The sequence below is a fragment of the Megascapheus bottae genome, chromosome 1 (genome assembly GCF_031878675.1).
Source record: "Megascapheus bottae isolate mThoBot1 chromosome 1, mThoBot2.hap1, whole genome shotgun sequence".
NCBI lineage: Eukaryota > Metazoa > Chordata > Mammalia > Rodentia > Geomyidae > Megascapheus > Megascapheus bottae.
In genome coordinates, this window is record NC_143509.1 from 102,036,173 (window position 1) to 102,055,557 (window position 19,385).

The 19,385-nt window shown below is 46.1% G+C and overlaps 1 pseudogene; it reads right to left on the reverse strand.

The window, feature by feature from the left end:
* Nucleotides 1-17,725: 17,725 nt before the first annotated feature.
* On the reverse strand, nt 17,726-17,887 carry LOC150069719 (small nucleolar RNA U3; annotated as a pseudogene).
* Between the last annotated feature and the right edge of the window lie 1,498 nt (nt 17,888-19,385).

Here is a 19,385-nt window from a genome sequence, read left to right on the forward strand (position 1 = left end):
GACTTCTACATGACCTTCTAATTCCCCTACTGAGAATACACCCCAAGTAGATGACACTTTTATCCCAAAAGATACTCATATGCTCATGGTTACTGAAGCATCATTCACAAAGCCCAAGTATGGAACCAGTTGAGATGCAGATGTCCTTTGGTGGATGAATGGATAGAGAAAATGTGGCACATTAAAACAATGGTAAATACTAGCCAGTCATAAAAAGAATGTGGCTTGAAGCATCCTGAGTGGAACTAGAGAAAATTATGTTGAGTGAAACAAGCCAGGGGTGAAAGGCAAACACATGAGTCCTCCCTCACTCGTGCTATTCTTTTAAATTCTGAGTAAGATGTGTGTACTTCCTTTTCTTTTTGTTCAAAGACATTTTAATAAATTAGCATAAAGAAGACTCTCAATTTCCTTTGGTGCATGAATGAAACTGTGTCAGTAACACAAATGCTTAGATGAAGTGTGAAATCATTACCGAGTCCTAGCCAGGACGCTTGGACACTGCATGGCATGCACTGTTGGACTCGATGGACTCAAATATTACCATGCACATTTTATTCCTGGTCTTTCTGGCCATTTTTTTAGGTAAACACATTGTCAGAAACTAGATTGAGTTCAGAGAACATACTAGAAGCTTCCAGAATCAGGAAGGGTATAGAACCTGACTCAGGGAAAGAACAATGAGGACCTCTGCACAATCCCTTGGCTTCTTCCATACCAAGGGAAAAGTCAGCATTTCTTTCCTGGGTCTGCTGGGAAGATGGGAGAGTGTTTGGGCAAAAGTTCCCAGCACACAGGAGGGCCAGAGTAAGTAGTTGCTATTAGACTGGAGTGGGGGACTCGCCTATCCTAGTCAAGATCCAAGATGGCAGCATTTCCCTGGTATCCATGGTACTTCAGAGTAAGCCAGCCACCATCCTCCTACTGGACCCCCAGATGTTTGTCTTTAATTTCCAGTCTAGATTGAATGGCTTCATCACAAAGAACCCAGCAGGCCTCTTTTGGAAAGATATAACCTCCAGAAACTATGACCTCTGTGTTCTAACGCAGCTCTTACCTGGTGTAAACAAAATGTTCAAACTGCTGAGCAAGTCTTCCAGAAAGCACACTTGCCAGCACTGCAGCAACAGCCAATGACCTTTTAATTGATGGTGGACTGACCTCCTCGGAAGGCCAAGTTCACTGGTCAAACAAGCCTCCACTAGAGCTCTGGATGTCATGATGTCTTTCTAACAGTGACAGAGTGGTTCTGTCTTCTTTAGGAAACCATCTGACCCCTCTCTTAATATCTTAATTACGGGAGGACCAGGCCCTTAGCCCTGAGAAACAGATTTAGTTCTGAGATAAGTAAACCAAGGCTTCCAGGGAGCTTGCAAAGAGGCAGAAGGACAAATATCCGGTCCCAGGATGCCAGTCACTGACTTTTCTTCTCCACGCTGAGCTCTCAGGGCTGAGTCTTCCAAGAGGGCCCAGGTGAGGGCAAAGCCCCAGGGTTGTCCCTTGGGCTGCTGGGGTGCCGAGGGAGACCCCTGAGGAAGTAGGATTGGTTTTGATTGTTCCTTTTTGTGTCAGTTGTGGGGCTTGCAGTCAGGGCCTGGGTGCTGTCCCTGACCTTTTCCACTCAAAGTTAACACTCCACCACGTTGAGGCACAGCTTCATTTCCAGTTTTCTGGTGGTTTGTAAGAGGTAAGAATCTCGAGGAGCTTCCTGCCTGGGCTGGCTTTGAACCTTGAACAGAAGATTGTGGCCTCCTGGGTAGTGAGGATTACAGGGAGAGACATGAGGGCCTGTCTAGACTTATTTACATCCTTTGTATGGCTTGGCCTCTGTCCTTTTCCTGAATATTGTCTTGTCGAGTTGCAAACGCCCTTCCATGTCTGATTTCTCTGGGTATAGAAAGTCTCCTGTGGCTTGTCTGCCAGCTTATTTGCAAGTATCCAGTGTGATGCAGACTTCATTTTCTGTCGCACTCAGTCTCCAATACCTATGTAAACATTCCGTTGTATTTTTGTTTGATGTATGCCAGTAAAATATTTGTCTATGTGGAGTTTCTAGAATGATCTGTTTACTTGTGAGTCTGCTATCGTCCTCCACTTTGTGAAAGTCCCATCTTGCTGGAATATGCCCGGAATATGAGGACAGATGGCCTCAGATTTGACAAGAAATCTTGAATCCAGCCGAAGGCAGGAGCTCTGGAATATTCCCTCTGGCCTGGAGCAACCCCACTAGAATAAACCCCAGGATACTGAGTGTGAACTCTGTCCTGGAAGAAGAGGGCCAGTGAGGCAGGAGACAGTAGTGGGGTGTTGCACCCCAGGACCTCCCCACCTGGGAGAGCTCAGGGTCCTACCCCTACTTGAAATCATGGCCAGTCAACTTCAGCCTGAAGGAAACACAGTAACTGCATAATTTTGGCTCAAGCTAGCTGAGAGCCATGCAATGAAGATTTATTTTATTTTGTGATGTTTCACTTTTGGCCAGAAGCACGTAACTGCCTCTTTAAATTAGTTCAGGCAACTCTGGTGAATAAAAATGCCCAGGGACCTGAGTTTGGGGGAAGATCCACCTAGACAGTAAGGAACCTGTATTCCAGAGCATCTAATTAGGAGAGTCCCCCACAGCGCCTCCATATGGTCTGCTGGGGAGACACATCTGTGCCAAGTGCATCTGTTGCATATTAAAAATTCATAGCTTATGTGAGTCATTAAAAGTGTGGAATAATAAGTAAGACATATTCAGCTCCCGGGAAAATGGAAGACATGGTTCTGGGTTTAAAATTACTTGTTTTACTAAGTGTGTGCGTGTGTGTGTGTGACAAAGTGTCCAGCAGGTGACATTGGTGGGGGCCTCGTTCTCCCTTCCCAGGCCCCTGTACATGCTACACCTCTCCACAGGCCCCGCAGTGGGGTCCATGCCCACAGGTTGTTGTTGTTTTAGGTAGCTGTCTTGTCTGGAAAATTAACATCCACTAAGAAGATGGATAGGCAGCTCTTGAAAACTGAAAGAATGACAAGGATCCTGCTTCTAGAATGACTTTGTGTTATCATTATTATTTTTAAACCACAAGCTGGACGGTCTAAAACAGCACATACTTATGCTTGCCTTTCTCATCAGGACGGTGTCACTGAGCATGCCTGCCTGGATTGTCCACAATGACGCTGTCTTGAGTTCCTTGACCTTGTTACATCTGGAAAACCGTTTTTCCAATACTGGTCCCAGCAGAAGGGCCCAGTGAACTTATCTTTTGAGGAACCACTGTTCACCCCATTTTTCCCTCAAACCACATGTGCCATAAAAAGAAACAATGTCACAGGTGAGTGAAGAAGTTGTCACCCAACTTCCAGGCGCTTGTGAGAGCAAGGTCTGTATCAAGGGTGAAGCTTTGGTTTCTATATAAATGCTCAACAAATGCCAGGTGTCAAAGACTTGGTGGCACGCCTGCATTTCTCATAGGAAAGAATTGTGCCTTTAGGAGATGTAAGAAAGTTAGGTCCTTGGGGATGTGTCCTTAAAGGTTCTTGTCCTCTTCTCTCTCTACTTTCTGGCCACCAAGAAGTGAATAGGGTTCCTCTACTACATGCCTCTGTCAAGATGGTCTACCTAGCTGTGGACACAAGCACTGTGGCAAAGGGACCGTGGACGACAACCTCTGAAACCATGGGCTACTGTTATATACATAAGGAAATGAGTACATTTCTTGTTGCACATTGCTATCTCATTTTTCTCCTACTCCACCCCCACCCACAAGTTGGAAAGTTCATTTCTAACATAGTGTCTGATGAGTATCGCTGTTTCATTAGTTCTCCCTTTGTTCTTTGCCTTACCCCTTTGCTGTTCTCCTTCCCTTCCCCAGGAGACAGTTATTTGCTTTCCTAGTGTCACTTTAAATGTTCATATCGAAGTGTATTTATCCTGCTATTCTGATCTATTTTCTGTAACTCCTGCGATGCAGTTGCTGTTGATTCTATGCCCTAGCCTGTCCTATCCGATTGCACCCTACTCTACACTATCCTGTCCCATCCTATCCCACATGGTTGAGTAGCCTTCTGCACAAGCTGGGCCCTGGTGAGGCCATTTCCCTCCAGACACCCTGTTATTTGCAAAGGAATACCAAAGCTTAGCTGGTTGTTTGCACAGGCTGTGTTGAAACATTTAAATTTTGTTTCAGTGTAAGAAGATCTTAAATATTGTATAAGCAATAATGTACTTTTTGGCTCAGTACTTTATAGTAACTTATTAGATTAGCCTTCCAAGTTTTGCGTGCCTTATCATGAATAAATACAAGTGCTTAAAAAATGGAGTCTGAAGCTAGATCCATGCATCAGGTAGTATTACTGGGATAATTATCTTGGGCTGCTGTAACAATATCACAGGCCAGAGAATTCATGAACAATAGAATTCCCTTGGTCATAAGGGCTGAGAAGCCCCAGCTCAGGCAAGGGTCTGCATCTGTTGGATTCTCTCTTCTAGTCGCAGTGCAGGGTCCTCTCACTGGAGACCCAGGGTCAGCCTAGTTGTGGGCTTTGACCCTCCCGCGAGGCTCACAGCAGCATTTCCTTCCTCTGAGGGGTTAGCAGCAGGACCAGGACAGCCATTGCCACTGAGCGAGATGAGACAGGGGAAGTAAGACAAGTACAGATCCACAACATGGCAGAATATAAGGGGCTGAACCAGACAAGACAGGACAAAAATTTAAGGAATGGACATGTATTCTGGAACACAACTCAGAGAGGAATATATGCTTGCTCTCCATTGGTGTAACCTACAACTTCCCAGTTTGAGTGAAGACAAAAGCCAGTTGCAGGGTGTTCCAGTCTTCTAGGACTCTTAACTCTAACCGGGAATATTTCTTTAGGAGCTGAGCTTGGCTGGGGGAAGGTCATGAAGATCTGGCATGACCTGAAATCAAGGTGTTTGTTTTCCAGCTTACCACTTTTCTCACTAGAAGAAGGCCTGTGAACCTATGGTCACCTAATCTTTGACAAGGGAACCAAAAAAATAGAATGGAAGAAAGACAGCCTCTTCAACAAGTGGTGCTGGCAGAACTGGTTAAGCACCTGCAGAAAACTCAAGTTGGTTCCTTCTTTGTCTCCCTGCACTAGAATTAACTCCAAATGGATTAAAGACCTGGAGGTAAAAGCCAACACACCGAAAACTTTACAAGAAGGAATAGGAGATACACTAGGCCTCCTTGGCACAGGTCGAAACTTTCTTAATAAGGACCAAGATTTTCACCAACCAAACAACGGACAAAGGCCTCATATCTAAAATATATCAACAGCTCAAAAAATTGAATCACTCCAAAACTAATCTCCAAAGTAACAACCATCCCATTAAAAAATGGGCCAAAGACTTAAAGAGAGTCTTCTCTGAAGAAGAAACAAAAATGGCCTATAGACACATGAAGAAATGCTCAACATCTCTGGTTATAAAAGAAATGCAAATCAAAACAACACTAAGATTCTACCTCACTCCAATTAGAATGGCCAGGATCAGGAAAACGAATGACAACAGATGCTGGAGGGGATGTGGCCAGGAGGGATCACTACTACACTGTTGGTAGGAGTGCAAACTCGTTCAACCACTATGGAAAGCAGTATGGCAGTTCCTCAAAAGACTAAACATAGAGCTCCCCTATGACCCAGCAATTCCACTACTTGGCATTTACCCAATTGTCCAGAAACAAGGACATACTAAAGCCATTAGCACAACGATGTTCATTGCAGCACTACTTACCATAGCAAAGATATGGAACCAACCCAGATGTCCCTCAGTTGATGAGTGGATCAACAAGATATGGTATTTATACACAATGGAATTCTATGCTGCTGTCAGAAAGAATGACATCGACCCATTTGTTAGGAAATGGAAAGACTTAGAAAAAATCATATTAAGTGAAGTAAGCCAGACCCAAAGGAACTTAGGCTCAATGGTTTCCCTCATTTGTCATAATCAGTAGAATCTTTGGGCTCTCCTAGCAGAGATTTGCAATAGAGCAAAACCTTGATACATAAGGCCATATAGTATGAAGCTAATTGAAAGAACCTTCAGGATATTGAAACAAAAGCCATATAATGAAGGATTGTTGTCCTTAATGTGCTATGTTATCTCTCATCTCTTTTGCTGTCCCTTGGTTATCTCATATTGTTACAGTACCTCACTTTGTTATCTGATATATTGGATATATTTGTATTTGGTTATTTGAAATTGGATAGGGAAGGGGGGGAAACAAGATGAGGGGTAGGGGTGGGGGGAGGGTAATGGGTACCAAGACATGTGAAAGGGTATCAATATATGTGAATTAATGCACCTTCTATCTGGCGAATATAATGTAACCCTTCTATTAATTACAATAAAAAATATATGAAAAAAAGAAGGCCTGTGAGGATTAGCCCATTCTTTGGTGACTGTCTCTGTTGGATCCCATTTCCCATTATCAGTGCTTGAGCAGCAACAAGTTCTCAATAAATCTGAGGCCTGAGAAGGGATCCATGGCTACCATCAGGCTTGCTTGTGTGCATTTTATTTGTTTGAATCTTTGATTTTCTTGTACTTTTATAGCATCATTTTTTCCCCTGGTATTTTGAGCACCGGTTTCTGTCTACCACCTTGGGGAAGGAAGACTCCCATCCTGGGGGTAAGGAGATAGCTGAATACGTAACATTAGACGAAAGACATATGAGACTGGTGTGGTTTATGTCTCACCAGCCCCATGTCCAGAGAGGAGGGGCTGTGTCAGTCAGTAGTGAAGACAGCAAGATGGCTAAGGGCACAGACTTTGAAATAACCAAAGGGTGTGGCATCTTGGATCCCCAACCCAGGATGTTACTGCTGATTTGAGTAGCTGTGCAGAGTTTTGGGGAACCAAAGCCCATTGCTCAAAGACCAGTCAGGAGCAGTGCCTGGCCTATGAAAGGGAGGGTTTTGGCCTCCTGGTCCTCATTTGTAGGAGCACTGAGGAGTGGGGGTTGATGGTCAGGCCTTCACATCCTGGCATCCCAATTGTGCCAGCTGCTAAGGATGAATAGGATATTTAGCTCTGATGAAAATCTTAATCCACAGCTAGTTGTGCGGGTAGGCTGCAGTCCGTCTTGTGGAGGTCAAATCACATTAGTTTGCCTGGCATTGCCTCCTCTCTCTCTGCCTTTCCCTGTGCACAAATAGGGATAATAGTAGCACGGACTCCTCAGGGTATCAGGAATGAGTGGGTGCACTGCCTGGGGTTCGCCAGGAGGATTGAGAGGAATGAGGCCATGGAAGTGGGTAAGTCACAGTCAATGTGTGTAGATTTCAATTCTCTGGCCTCAGTTTCTCTTCCTGTGATATATAGTAAGACATGCAAATCCATTGGGTGTTAATGTGTAAGACAGGCTAGTAGAACAGGATCTGGATGGACCCATTGGCATGCAGAGGGCCTTAGGCATAATGGAGACAATTCCCACAGACCAATTGCCTGCTGTGGGGGCCAAACAATTACACAGGGATCCAAGGCCCTGGAGGATGGAGACGGAGAGCTGTGATGGGTCAGGGCACAGAATGGCTGTGGGTCACAGTGAAGAATGTAGAACAGTCCTGGTGGTGACCATGTCTCTGGGATACAGACTTGAGAGATGGGGGAAGAATGTAGAACTTACCTAGTAGAGGTCTTTAAAAATCCACACAAGTCCTGGGGATTTGGCTCTGCTTTCTTCCCTCCCCAGGTTATTGAGCTTGGCTTGGGGACAGCTGCTGCTGTGGTGTGTCCCCTGGGTGTGAGGTGAAGGAGACCATGTGAAATGCTGAAGAGAGAAGGGGTGTGGAGCCTTGAGAGGACACCCATGCACAGGGTTTGCTCAAGGAGCTGTTGGGCATCAGTGCAAAGGGAGGATTGGCACCCAGAAGGACAGAGCCAGAACAGTGGGAACGGTGCTGTGACTGTGTTGGGAGCTGCATCATAAATGCTCAAGCACAGGCCAGGGTGAAGGGCAGCTGCCCCAGAGGACTTTTCCTGGGCAATGTCCCCCTGACTCCTGCTCCCTTATGTGAGTGTAAGTCCAAATTCCTTACATCCTTCTTCAGTCTCAAGGAATTCCATTCTAATACCTGGAAGATAGGAGTTGCCTCTGTGAGTGATTTCTTGCAAACAAGGCACAATAAAACTCATGCATTTTGATTGAATGTTGTGAGAGATGGAAGGGTCCCAGACTACCTTCTTGTCCTCCTCAGGTAGGGGGTGTGAGAAGGTAACAAGAGGTTGAGGAGGGGGGGTCTTCAGAGGATCTGAGGCAACCATTCCAGTTCTGCTATTTTAATCACATATTCCAAGGTCTCAGCCACCCATGTCTCTGTGGTCACTGGAGCATCACTGTGGTCAGTGAGACTCACAGAGGTTGGCCGAAGTCCAGAAGCAGAGGCCCTTGAGCATCCAGGTAGACTCTCCGCTGTAGTGGGGGCTGGATGGTGGGTACTGAGGGATACAGAGGGGACAAAAGGGCACTGGGGTAAGCAGAGGAGGTTGGGAAAAGCTCATGGAAACTGTGCAGCACAGAGCTTGAGGACTTCCCAACAGACAGAAGAAAGCAATGAGAACACATCTCCCTGTAGTCAACAATGCTAATTTAAAATGTGAACTTGCTATTGGCAATGTGAGGTTCTATTGTTTTAGATATGGGAATATAAGCAGTTATATCCAGTTTCTTCACAGCACATGATAGTTATACAGAGGGATTTTACTGTAATATTTATACAAAGGGATAGTTACACAAAAGGATCTCACTGTGGTATTTCCATACCCATGTATGATGTGCTTTGGTAAAATTCACTCCTTCTATTACTATTTCTTATCTTCCCTTTCTCCCTTTTATAGCAATTACAATGGGTTTTATTTTTCCATCTTCACACATGAATAAAAATATTTCAGTCATATCTAACCCCAATCACGTTCTCCTTTTGTCCTCCTTCAACTCCTTAAATTTCTTCATTTCAGATTCTGCATTCCAATCCCTGGGTGGATCTGATGCTAAGGTAATGTGGAGAATTCCCTATTAAAGAGGTGACAGCTGCAGAAGGTATCAGTGAATTTGGTGGAGGGAGCAGCAAGGGGTCCGTGTGGCAGAGGGAGCCAGGCCTGGGACTGGGAGACACACAGCAGCAGGAGAGACCAGTTTCCACGACATGTCCCTGGTCTGGCGAGTGTCCCTGCTGACAGAAAGCAATGAGAGCTAATGTGAGACCAGCCGAAGTTCAGTGGGCACTGAGGCCCCAGCCAATCTGTTCAGCTCGTGCCATCCATATTTCTTTACATGGTGCCATCTTCCCTAGAGAGACCAACCCAACCACAATACAATCATTATTGTTATTTTACCCTCTTCCACCCCAGGACAATAAGAATATATTTTCCAATGAAATTGCTACTTGCCTTGAGAGTGTTCAAACACTGGGTGGGCCATTTTCTTGAGTGGGCCATTTTCTTGGCCTGGCGAGTCGCCTCCCTTTCTCTTGGCTGCAGTGACTCCTCTGTTACACGTGTAGAGTTATCATAGGCATGACAAATGGTGTGTATTTGTAGATAGGGGTGGGAGGGAGAAACTGGGAAAGTAGAGGAAGGGGTGACATTGTCCAAAATAGAAATGTACACATTAGCAGGTGCATTACTTCTCACACATTACCCCACTGCACATTACCCTGTCAATAAAATAAAAATTAATTAAATCAAATAAAAAAAGAAATGTACACATTACACAGTAAATTGTGAAACGGCCACCCCTTTATATAATTTCTCAACAATAACAAAACTATATTTAAAAATTAGTACTCGTGGGACCTGGGAGTTTGGGCTAGTGGTGGAGTGCTTGCCTAGCATACACAAAGACCTGGGTTCCATTCCCAGGTACCATACACATAGAAAAAAAGCTGGAAGTGGGGCTGTGGCTCAAGTGGTAGAGCAGCACTCTCCTTGAGAATGCCCAAGGACAGTGCTCAGGTCCTGAGTTCAAGGCCTAGGACTGACAAAAAAAAAAGAAAGGTCTAAAGAAGAAAATTAGCCCTCGTGACTTCCTAGCACTATGCCCAGGACATAGCAGATACCCCTCAAGAGGGACTGCCAGGTGATCACGTCTCCTTTGAAAAGTCCTAGAAAATACCACGATAGTTTACTTGCATGCATTGTAGAAGACAAAAGGCAACTGGAGTTGGGGAGCAGGTGACACGGCCACACTCGCAATGGCAGTGGCTTTGAGTTTACAAAGAGCTCCTCCTCCCTACTTTCGTGTACCTTCCCAGCCTCCCGAGTTAGAGACCCCTGTCCCACTCTGTCATTTGTTTGCCTGCTGGCCACCAAATAGGCACATCCGTCCTACTGGATCAGGGGAGAAGGGACCGCCAATGACCGCATCTTTGCTAGTTGGCATCTCTTGTCCACCTCTCCCTCTTCTCTCCACTTTTCCTTTTCAGGCTCATCCTGGAACGTGGTGGCCTCATCACGTTATAGGAAGATGAAAAGAAAATTAGTAGCTACAGCTGAATAGCTCACTTGGGAAACCTGGGTCCTTTCTCCAGGGGCTGCTGTGTTCAATTTCAACTATTCAGTCTTATTACCTTCCAAACCTGCTGGCAAGCAATAAATTCCCTTTAAGACTGCTGCACCATGGAGCTTCTGGTGGCAGAAGTAATTTCTCAGAGCTATAAAAATCTTGGCAGAGTGGGATAAGTAATCTGTGTCCATCTCCAAGTGACCATTCTATTAAATCCCAGGAAACAACAGTTTGGTCCAGGCTCCAATGACTGCTGCCATGAAGATGGAATTTATTGCACAGTTTACAAGTGTAACGGTCCTGGGAATGCAGAAGAAATGGCAATTAAATTCCTGACTTTGCAGCCAGTGTGAAATTTTCTAATAAATGTATACAAGTTTCTTATTTTTTCAGTTCCAAAGACTGACCTTGAAGTGCTAGAAGGTTTTCCTATTTGTGCTACTTAGAAGAAGTTGGCTCACAAAATACCATGAAGTGCTTTGTTTGCTGAATAAATGGAGCTTTAATGGCCTGTGGTGCTATTTGAATATTCATGTTAATAGGTATTTGCCATCTAGGAAATAAATATATAGTAACCAAGAATTAATTCCAAGAGTGGCTGTTATAGGCAGCTAATTTGGGAAGACTGGGAGAAGAAAATGGATACATTGTTAAGGAAACAAGATAGCCATCTTTCCCCTTCCCCTACCCAGCCAGGGGTACCCTTCTTGCATCTGCTCAAGCACCCAAATCAATTTATCAGCTTTATTCCAACCATTCGGAGTCAATATGGAGAGCTTGGCTGGGGTGGGAAGAACAGAAGTCTTGTACCACGTCTGACTCGACTCTTCCAAGGATACAAGGCCAAGAGGTGGCCCAGTGTGTCCTTCAGACTCATGGCATAGATCTGAATGTCCACCCCTAACTTAGTTCCATGTGTAGACTTCAAAACACAGAGCTCATTGACCGAGAGGGGTGGCTGCTCTTCCTGACAAATGGGGTTCTGCAAGGGTAATGGATCATCGAGAATGAACAAGAATCGAATCATGTGACCCACCAGCTTTCCCTCAGGACCAGCCATCAGCTCTCATGCTCTCTGCTTTGACCTCATCTGGAAAGCTCATTTTCTGGGGGGTCTCTCTGATTGTCTTTGTAATCAAGAGAGACAGCCATAAATACGACAACCTGGATCTAGAGTCAGGTTAAGCCGATTTCTGCTTCCAGTTAGTTCTCTGGATTTCCGCATTTTCTCCTCACGCTGGGCCTCACGGTGATCCGTCTGAATGAGTCCCTGTGAGGCTGGATCATTTTCAGGTCTGCTTCGATGTAAGTTATAGGGGTTCTGTGGGAACGGGGTATCCTCCAAATCCTCAACAACTAGGAAAATAATCCTCAAACGTTCATTTTCCATCCACTGGGAAACTTGGTGAGGAGCTTCAAACCAGCACCCTCCAACTGTCCTGGGACTCGGTGACAAGGACCACAAGTGTGTGGGTCAGAAGGTCTGGTCACCACTCACACGAGGTTCTGAGGTTCTGAGGTTTCCGTCTTCACCACCACCTTCGTCCTCATTTCCTTGGTCCCTCCTTCTTTGTTCTGAGAGTCCATAAAGGATAAAGGAGTCTGAAGCACTCCCATCAGCGGTACCCCTCAGGGGAACCTATGAGCCCGAGGCTTGCAAACATGGAATTTCCCAGAACTCATATAGTTTCATCTAATTTTGCTCTTCCCAACAGTTAATTCGCTAAACGCACAGAACTGCTTCTTTCTGTATGCTTGCAACCTATCTTATAAATAAATTCATAAGTCATAAAAATATTCGTATTCCTAAATATGTATCATGGTTTTGCTTTGGGAAACACAGCTTTCAGAGGGGACACAAATTTAATTGAACAGCTGGAGAAAGGAGCTAGAAAAAAAAATCCTAGCATCTAATTAAGACTGAGGGTCTAATACTGAAACGTAGTTTGATGGCATTTGAAAGTATGGCTCATGAACTTTTGCTATATTGTCTTATGTTTCTAAACCCTTACCCAGCAGGAATTAATTCCTGTGTGGCTCAGGATGTCTCCAGCTCTTGGTGTCAAGGGCTTCCTTCTATGCCCACCTCTTCCCAGGAGCCCCTCTGAGTGTGCTGTGCTTCCTGTTTTCCCACTGCCTCATGAGTATCTCCAGTGTTGAAGGGCTTAGGCAAAAACATGGTGGAGACTCTCAAGTTCAGCTCTCCAGTGTTGACTCTTCTCAGAAATCCCAGATCTACCTTTCTATTGCCATGGAGGCCTAAAGGTTTTACGCTGGAACTGGGCACTTGGTAGGATCTGATAATGGCCACCAGGAGTTCACAGATCCAAACAGGTTCCATATGGAATTGTGTGCATGTGTGTGTGTGTGTGTGTGTGTGTGTGTGTGTGTGTGTGTCCCCATTCATGTGCATACACATCTGCATTTGCACTGTGTAGTTTTCTGGGGAGAGAGTACATGTATTTTTCCCCCAGATTTGGAAGTAGTCCAGGACCTTTCTTTACCTGTAACAACCAGTGTTTAGTAAATGTCCAATGGCATCAGCCATTTTCTGAGTACATCATCACATTATATTATTTGACTACTGTCGCTGTCTTTGGAGGTGTGATCTGTTGCTATGTACTGTTCCAAGTCACCGCTAATTGATGTTGGAGGTAAGGCTTAAATCCAAATCCATAGCCAAGGCCCGCTTTTCCATCCAGGACCAGTTTGCCCACACTTCCTGCTCCCCAGCGAAGGCCCTGACCCATGCTTCCGTGCTGAGGACATGGCGTCCCTCCATGCAGTCTGCCTCCCCGTGTCCCCCAAAGCCTCTCTTCCAATGGAGCCAAACATGGCATTCATGCCATCCTTTCTCTAGACAGAGTTACTGTCATGCTGGCTTTCCTGCTCTTCTCCTCCTCCCTGCCCTGCTGCCAGTCTCATCACTGTGAAACACCAACTGGACTGTAGGTCTGCTCAGACTCTCTGCAGCCCCTCTCCTCGGAGGCTTCCCAGCCCACGGCCCACTCTTTCTGTACTGTGGAGTCAGGACTTCTCCTTTCTAGAAAAACTATCACAGACAAAGTACAGCAAACTACAGCAATGCCACAAACGGAAAACACACATCCACAACACAGGCACCAAATATGCACATACTACACAGATAACTGCACACACAATCATAGAAACAGCACACACACAACACATCCACCAAACAATGTACCAAACACAGACAGCACACGTACACACGCACACACACACACACACACACACACACACACACACACACACACACACACACACCCCACCATACAAATACCATGCACCACACATCACAGCCCTCATATACTTTTACTTCTCAGAGGCCTGGGATATTCCTTGGTCCATGGGAAGAGTAGGCTTGCAGAACACTTTTCCATGCCACCATGGTTTTGTGGAGTGCCCTCTTTGCAGGCCACAGTACCCATTCACAGCCTAGTAAGCCTATTGTCCCCCCAGCATGTGTGGGGTAGGCATAGTTGCCAAGGTCTCTGAGGCTGCCCCTCCCATTTGCTGGCAGCCATCTGAGCTGGGGTGTTTCAGGCCCATCTCTGTTTGAAATGCACTCTCTTTGCAGCTGACTGAATCTTTCAGGTGGGATGGGAAGGGGTGCTAATGGAAATCTGCAGGAACGGGGCGAGATCTCTGTGGGTGAGTGACTGACAGCTTGCCCTGGGTGTGAACTGAGCTTGAACTCCAGCTCTGGATGTCGCAGCTAACACTGGGCCACCTGCTTGGTTCCCAGAATGCTGAGGCAGGAGAGTCCCACATTTCTCACAGCTAAGCAGGAAAATGTCACGTTGGGCCCCGACTCCTGCTCCTTGCTGATGCAGGGTGACAGGATTGCCACCTCCCTTCCTCCCCTGTACTGGAGGGGGGGCTCGTTCTTCATCAACCGTGCCCTTCCATTCATTTCATGCAGGTGTTCTGGCCCTTCCTCTCCCTTTTCTTTCTTGCTTTGTTATTAGCATATCATATTACATTGCTTTTCTGTGGTCTTGGGGATGGAACTCAGAGACTGGGCAAGTGTCCTGCCATGGAGTGATGCCCAGTTTGCCCTGCTTTCCGTTTCTTGTTGTAAAACCACTGTCTTCAAAGAGGTGCCTGTTGTGGAATCTAGAGACCCAGCCTTCTATGTAGCAAAGACAGAAGGACAGGGGAACCCCCCCAAATGTGGGGAGCCCTGGAGCGGGTATGGCACCCAAGGGAATCCCCCTTGAAGCAAGGTAGCTGGGCCTCCTGTCTTTGGGTGAAGGCTGTCCTGGGGAGGGTGGGAGAGGGGCCTCATCTGGGCTGGACTCCTCTGAGACCAGCAGCCACCAGTTCCTTCAGTGGCTTGCCCAAGGGATTGTGGGGCCTTATTCCTCAGGGCCCTGGACCTCCAGGTAGGGCCTGCTCAATACTCCCCAAAGAAGAAACTCACAGGATTAGTAAACTGAGGAGTCCAAATGCCTCATGATGTTAGAGAGACAGCCTACAGTGTCTGAGCCAGAGCTCACACCCGCCTCACCAGTATAACAAGCACACACACCGCACCCAGAGGGATGTCCAGCTACTCTTGGTGTGCCTTGGCTCATGGGGGCAGTGATAGGCTGGAGGCCATCTGGATTTCAAGGGCGCAGTGAATGGCACCTGGGTAGAATGAACGACTGTGGCCTCCCACTCCAGAGAGTGGGCACAGGCCACACATTGCAGGATGGGTGGGACGCGCCAGCTCTTCTGAGCGTCCAAGAACCCTCTGTAGCCATAATAGCCTGGGAGCTCCAGAGTCAGGCCCTGATGCCACCATGGCATGGCTCCTGCCCCTGGTGCAGGCCTGACCCAGGCAGCCTGGCACCTCGTGCTTCTGCTGCATGGAGGATTTCCATGCAGGTCTGTGGTCAGCTCACCTTCACTCTCTTGAGGCTTAGGACCTAATGGGACTCAGAGCCTTCTCACGGTGCTTATATTGTAATTGGTTTATTTATTTGTTTGCTTTTTTATTTTTAGTTCATCCAGACTGCTGTCAGGGCTTGCCTGGGTGAGCTCAGCAGGCAGGGCTTGTGTTGGCATTATTGTGAAGAAGCTGGCTGTGAGTAGAGCTAGTTCCCTGGTGACTTTTTAGGGCCTGTGACCTATTCAGAGTCATCTTACCCTTCTGCACCAGCTTGCTCACTTCAAGTAGAGTCCGGGGTTTAGAAAGAAGAACATATTCACAGGATCCTCCTTTCCTCTCCTTCTGAGGCCCTCATGTCACTCCCTTAGTCCTAAGCTGACCATTGTTTGCTGCAGGCTCTGAGGAGCCAGGCCGGCAAAGAGGACTTACAGAAGGCAGCGGAGCCAGCAGCGCTGACTCGGCTCTGTGCCCCAGTTTCTACCCGTGCTTTATCCAGATTGACCAAATGTGGAGGCATCTGTCACTGCCATGTCAGCAGAGGGGCTCTGACGCACGTCTTCTGCACACAGAGGCTTGGAACCGCTTTGTTTGGGGTGTTATCACCTACCGCCGTCCTGCAGCCCACATGGAGGTCACAGAACCCTCCCACTGCGGGATGCGGGGGTGTCCAGATGGCGGGTGTAGTGGGCTCCCCTGGCCCAGGGCCCATTTCAGCCCCGGGTTTAGATGGAAAGGAGAGACTTGAGGGAGGACAGCCGGCCACATCTGAAGACGGCTTACGAGCGTCAGCAAAGAAGTACGAGGCTGCCACTTTGACAGATGTGTGTTCTGAGTTCACTTTCTCCCTGGGTGGCTGCAGCAATGGATGTTTATTCTCTCAGTTCTGGAGATCAGAAATCAAGTTTTCAAGAGGGCTGGCTCTCTCTGGGACCCTGGGGAGGCTCTGCTCTTGCCTCTCCTCAGCGTCTGTCACATCATGGTGTTCTTGGTTAGAGCTCCCTCACTCCCATCTTCTGCTCACGGCATTCTCCGTGGGCATCGGCGTGTTCAGGGCTCCAGGTCCTCATAAGGATGCCTGTGGCTGGCCTGGGGGGCCAGCCTCAACCTGCCTCTGTCTTCACTTGCTTATGTCTGCCAATGCCTCATTTCCAAATGAGGTCACACTGGCAGGTTGGGGGGCTGGGATCCCAGTGTGTCTTGTAGGATCATGCAGTTTAACCCACCACAGCCCACCATCTTCACATGGAGTCAGCTGCCTGCTTGATTTCACGAACTACTGCAGGAGGGCAAAGCCTCTGGAAAGATGGCAAGAACCTGAGTGGGGGTTCTGAGGCTGGGTTTCCCATGCTCACGTGCTGTTGTTGACAGGCTCAAGAATCTGGCAGTAGATTTAGTTTCCAGGAGGACCTGGGTGAGTCTCCTGAGAGACCCTCTGGCTGCTGCTGGCAGGGAGTGACCAGCGGGCAGGGCGGGCAGACCCACCGAGTCCACCGATGGATTCCGTGCCAGCTTCCTGGAGCTGTGTGTACGGCGGGGAAGCAGGGGCAGACCTACAGGTGTATGTATTTGCCAGATGCGTTTGTTTATCTGCCAATTTAGCAGTGTTTAGCATCAACCCAGGGTCTCTCATGCCAGGTTAGTGCCCTACGGCCCCAACATTGACGTTAGGTGTTTTTATGTTTTATTATCTTTCAGAAGAGGTGCTGTGTGAGAAAGCAGTTTATGAATACAGTGCATCTTGATCAGTGTCACCCCTTCTGCCCGCTCCTTCCCTCGCTTTTCTTAATTTTGCGGTAAAGAGAATACAATAAATTCTTTTTTGACTTTGACTTTTAAATTTTATTTGATTCATTTATTTTTATTATCATAAAAATTGTACAAAGAGGTTTCAAATCAACACATCAGTGTCCCAGTACAAATGCATCTAGATCAGTCTTACCCCTTATTATTTTCCTCATCTCTCCCCGTCCATCCCCTCGATTTATCCAGTTTTCTGTGTGTGTGTGTGTGTGTGTGTGTATTTTATTTTATTGTCAGGATAATGTTTAGAGGGGTTACAGTTTCATTTGTCAGGTACATTACTTCTTGAACATTGATACCCCTTCTCATGTTTTTCTCCCATTTTCCTCCTGCTCACCCTCCTCCCAGTCTTCTTGTTTCCCCCTTCTTCCCTATTTTAAATAAACAAATAAATGTAGATACAATATACCAGGTAACAAAGTCAGATACAGTAACAACATGGGATAAACCATAAAGGGGGGTAGGGAGAGAAAATAAATACACATGGTACAGTAAGAACAACAATTGCAAAAATAAACTTCCCTGTCCTGGAGTTCATTTCTCAAAGCAACACCAAATGCCAGCTTCACGCTCAGGAAAGAACACTCTACATCCTCCTCGTGGTTTCCGGTACTCTACACAATCAGTGGAGTTTCTCTAGTCACATGCTATAGAAATGATCCCTGAAAGTATAGTCTTCTGGAGTTCATTTCTCTTAGCCTCTTTTTTCTTTTTCTTTTCTTTTTTTCTTTTGTTGTCAGTTGTAGGGCTTAGACTCTGGGCCTGGGTATTGTCCCTGAGCTCTTCAGCTCAAGGCTAGCACCCTACCCCTTTCAGCTTTAGTGTCATTTCCAGTTTTATAGTGCTTAACTGGAGATAAGAGTCTCATAGTTTTCAGTGCCCGGGCTGGCTTTGAACCCCGATTCTCAGACCTCAGCCTCCTGAGTACCTAGGATTATAGATGTGAGCCACCCCATCCAGCTTTAGCCTCATCACATATGGCTATATGTACATAGCTTCTGAGCTATGGTGATCCTCTACTAGAAGAATCCTAGTTGTCTACTAATTATTACAAATGAGGGAAACCATTGAGCCTATGTTCCTTTGGGTTTGGCTTACTTCACTTTATATGACGCTTTCCAAGTCTTTCCACTTCCTTACGAATGAGCAATGTCATTCTTTTTGATGGCAGCATAGAATTCCACTGTGTACAGACATCACATCTTCTTGATCCACTCATCAACTGAGGGGCATCTGGGTTGGCTCCATATCTTAGCTATGGTAAGTAGTGCTGCAATGAACATCATTGTTGTAGTAGCTTTAGTATGGCCTTGTTCCTGGACAATTGGGGTAAATGCAAAGGAGCAGGACTGCTTTGGTCATAGGGGAGCTCTATGTTTAGTCTTTTGAGGAACTGCCATACTGCTTTCCATAGTGGTTGAACGAGTTTACACTCCCACCAACAGTGTAATAGTGATCCCTCCTGGCCACATCCCCTCCAGCATCTGTTATTAGATTTCTTGATCATGGCCATTCTAACTGGAGTGAGGTGGAATCTCAAAGTTGTTTTGATTTGCATTTCTTTTATGGTTAGAGATGTTGAGCATTTCTTTATGTGTCTATTGGCCATTCTTATTTCCTCTTCAGAGAAGTCTCTTTTTAAGTCTTTAGCCCACCTTTTTTTTTTTAAATTTGCATCATCACTTTAAAGGTAAACTGGCCCCCAAGTATTACTTTTAACTTAACTTGCATGACTGAAATCTTGAACAACCAAAATGATAGTTTTATCCATGGGTTATTTAATATTGCTAACACTGTATTATTAAATGATTTCCTTACACTCTTTTTACTAATTTTTCTTTTTTAAAAATATTTTTTATTGTGATTAATAGAAGGGTTACATTATATTCACCAGATAGAAAGTGCATAACTTCACAAACATTGATACCCTTTCTCATGACATGGTCCCCCCGCTTATCTTGATTTCCCCCCTTCGCTATCCAATTCCAAATAACCAATTAAGCACATATAAAATATATCAGATAACAAGGTGAAATATTGTAACAATATGAGATAACCAAGGGATGGCAAAAGAGATGAGAGACAACATAGTATATTAAGGACAACAGTCACTCATATGGCTTTTGTTTCCTTATCCTGGAGGTCCTTTCATTTAGTGTCATACTATTTGGCCTCT